Here is a 4,296-nt window from a genome sequence, read left to right on the forward strand (position 1 = left end):
AAGCAGCTGCTGGTCCAAGCACTGTTCAACCTTTGGAACAGCAAGTGCAATCACTGAAGCAAGAAATATTTGAGCTGGAGGTACTAAATCGCCACATCAAACAAGAAAATGAAAAACTGAAGGTACAGAGCAATGTGGGCAAGATGGTCCAAGATAACACCATGCTTCATATGGGCCTGTGGCAAAAGGAAAACAAAAAGCTCAAGAAGAGATGCAGGAAGTTAAACAGAGCTTTGATCAATCTAAAATTCAGATGTTTGATGAAAAGACCAAGAGTCAATGTGGCCACACAGAGAAAGAAGAGAAGGTTGGATGTCTTAGCAGAGGCATCTCAGCGGATGGACTGAACAATGTTTTTGATTGCATGAGGACATGCAATGCCCTCGTAGTGGGGGTATGTAGAGCCTCTACTTTGCACTTGATTACCCATCATTACCTACAATTTTCCCTCACTCATCTCTCTCTTTTGCCTCATTTTCCTTGCAAACCAACCCAGATCATTACATTTAATGTCTTTAAGCATGATTAAGTGAACTTTGCTAATGTGTGATTGTTTTGTTTAGATTTTGACATATTTTCAGAGATTCCGCAGCTGTCTGGCAATTCCGCAGCCATTCAGCGATTCCGCAGCCATCTGATGATTCTGCAGCCTTTTTGTTAATCTCAAGGTTCCACGTGTCATTTTGCAAAACGAGCCACATGGGCATGTAGGGATAAAGGTGCTCGAGGTTCCTGTGCTGTTAGTTCGGTCAGCCACATCATCTACACCTCCGGTCAACGAGGGTCAAGCCACGGTCAACAAAGGCAGCTTAAACGGTGTTGCGTAAGCTGTTGGGTCACGTCAATGCAACTGGTGATTTGTCCGTGTTACGCAGGTTGTGGAAGACATAATCCAACTCTGGATTCAATTCCCATAACGACCAGAACCTCCAGCTCATCCACGAGGCTTATGACGTGTTGCTGAACCTTTATTACGCATGACAGATTAGTTAATTTTCAGTTTCTAGCTTTACGCATTAGGCAATCGTTTAGATGCCTATAAAAACTAGCATTTGCATACGCTTAATGTTACTTTTAGTTGCTGTATTTTATGAACCTGTTATAATTTTAGTGCACTTCAAGACTCTGTTTTGATAGTACTGTTCTAGCACTCTTGATTGTAGTTTTCTGCACATGGAGTAATAAAAGCAGTGCTGTTCTGACGTTTTCAATTCCTTGAGTCTTCTTTGGGTTGTATGAATGGAGGGCCCCTGTTCATGACTGCCCTTGTATAGTATTTTATGTTCAGCATTTCCTTATTTTCCATTCAGCATTTCCTTTTTTTTGAAACATGTATAGCTTGATTCACTTTCATGTTATTTCATTTCCAGCCTTTATTTTAAGCTGATCAGTATTGTTCTTTTGCAGGTTTTTAACCCGGGATTGTTTTTGTGTTTATGTATTTGCTTTATAACTGATGGTATTTTCAGTTGACAGATTCAAAGTTGCTGCCTTTACTTTATTTTCATAGCTGATTTTTAGTTTAATTTCTCAAAGTTGTCTGCTAACATATGAATGGTCTCTTTATCACAAATTGTTTATCTTTTAGAGATCAGAATACTGATAAATTACAGTTGGCTTTGAGTACTTTTTAGACTAATCTTTAACTACTTTCTAATCGTGCTTTACATAGTACCATATGATAGAAGCAGAGAGTTAGAAAGAGCTGAACATTATAACTAGTCTTTAAAGTAGATTTTTCTCATTTTTGATCACTTTTTAAACTCATCTCTAGCTACTTCCTAATCGTGTTTTACACAGTACTATGTGTTAGAAGCAGAGAGTTAGGAAGAGATAAACATTATCATTGGTTTTTAAAGTGATTTTCTTACCTTTTATTTGCAGCAGCATGAATGGTGTCTAATGCCATTAGAAAGTGGTTCTTTGCTTTCAGCTCATTTCAATTTATTTATTTCTTTCAAGCTTTTCCTTTTCAGCAAGTAGTTAGAAACCATTGATCACACACCCTCACTCATCTAGAATTCACCTTACACACACTACCACTCATCTGTTTATAAAATCACCACTCCATCTTAGGAAGATAAATTAACCACAAACAACACCCAAACGACAAAAAGCTCTAAGAGGTTGCTTAAGTACATATAGTACACCTTCACTTCATCATCTTACGAGCCCGGGTTGACAATTAATGACATCAATTTAGGAACACTAAATTGACTAAACAGCATGGTGCCCCTTTGCGCTAGTATTTTAATCTGAAATTGCAGCCATTGTTCTATGAGGTAAAGAGCATAGGATTTAGCTGGCATCCTACACTGGATGTCCTCCAAGGAGAGGTTGGCCATATATGCTAGTTGGTTTTCCTTTTCCTGCAGTTTTCCTCTCTGTTTTTCTTATCTTCTTCCTTTTGCTATTCCTTCTCATCTCCATCAGTTTCTTCCTTTGTTTCAACATCATCCTCCTTGTGTTCTCTTTCATCATGTTCCTCTGTATTAGTTTCTTCTTCATCCATCTCATCCCCATCTAGCTCTGTATCTTCTTTTTCTTGTTTTTGCCTCCTCCTCACTGACAAAAGGACTAACATCATAGGTGAGGGTTTTGATGTCATCCTCTGCTAGTAAGTCTCTGAAGTCTGACCATGTTATAGGGATGAAACAAATATATAAGAAGAACATAAGAAATTTAATAAGAACATAATAATATCACAAGTAGTTATCAACATAAAAAAATATTCTTCCTTTCTAGTTTTCTAACACCATGATGAGAGAGAGGAATCAAATAAAGATGAATTAGGGGATGACCCCTAATTTTCCGTGTAAGTCATCATGTGGGGTCCCAAAGTGGGTTTGGGGCACATTCGCTGGTCTTATGGGTCTCTAAATGAAAGAATAGCTTGTACAATGCTCCAAGTGAGGGCTCTGATGATGGTGCCTGCCCTCCCATTTCTCAAGGGTGAGACAAACCTCCTTTGGGCCTTGGATCAACTTCAATAATCATGCTAATTCCGTTGGGTCATGCTGATCTAAGTGCATGATCTTGCGAATAATGTGGGGCAATGAACAAACTGTTGAAGGTGTTGAGGGTGCCCATGGCATGAAATGATGCTAACACACATGATGGAGTCTCATGGCTCTCAATGCATCCCTTACAAATGTCAATATGATACTCTGGTGGGCTTGGGCTTTGGTTAAGTTTCCCAACCCATGAGGAGACCACCTTCCAATTTCATATAAGATCCAATGCACGTCCTCACCATCAAGTGTTGAAAATGCAACAAGAAAATCCTAATTTATTATGTCCTTGAATAAAATTAGGAAATAAATTGTAATTCCATATTTCATGATAGCTTGAAATAGCTAACTAAGTTAATTTGACTTAGTTGGCTCAGTTAATTCAAGTTGAGGGTCTAACTAGATTCATTTTGAGTGTCTCCTACTTTTTAGGAGCCATGGTTGAGTTTATTTTGAGTTGTAATTATTTAATTCAATTTAACTGAGTTAAATTCAGTTAAACTAGTTCCAACTGATGGAGAAATTAGTGGGAGATCCAGTAGTGGGGTGTAACCTGCAGTGATCAACCAGTAAACTGAAGATTCACTCATAATTAACTCATGCATGTCAGATCAGAGAAAGACCCAGTTGAGATTAGAGTTCAAGGACAATGTATTATCAGTTGTATAATCATCTGAATTGTACAGGTGGTGCATGCAATAAGAGGAAGGCCTATGATGATTGTGTAATTCATATTTATGGAATTTCCCAATCAAATATGGCCTAATTCCCTAAGAAAGTGCGCAAAGAAATAGGAGCTTGGCAGGCAACAAAATTGGCTAAGTATTAGCTTGAGTTTGTCTGGGAAGCAGTGAGATAGATAGAGATAGTGCAGAGGTTGCTCAGGCTTGAGCAAAGCATTGTAATATTCTCATATTTTCTTATTAATGTAATATACAAATAGCAAGGGTTATTATCTTTGGCTTTCCCCATAAAATTATTGTATTATGTGTGATTGAATTCTTTCCTTTTATGCTTCGTGATTTCATCCATCGTTTATTGTTTCTAATGATGAGTAGAGTAGATTCAAGTCAATTGTTTTAGCATATTACTATCTGCAATTTGAATCTACAAGGAATTTCTAAATGATATGAGAGTTGAAATCACTATGGAAGAGGATAATACGAGTTTGTATTTTGCAGGAAAAATTGAATTTGTAGTATCATACTTTAGAGCCAGCAGGATGTCATTCTATGGATTGAGGCTCAAATATGTCCTTTAGGATAGTTTGAACTATATTGCTTGG

Source organism: Pinus tabuliformis, chromosome 6 (assembly GCF_031772625.1).
Source record: "Pinus tabuliformis cultivar Carrire ecotype Pingquan chromosome 6, CPIR1, whole genome shotgun sequence".
Taxonomy (NCBI): domain Eukaryota; kingdom Viridiplantae; phylum Streptophyta; class Pinopsida; order Pinales; family Pinaceae; genus Pinus; species Pinus tabuliformis.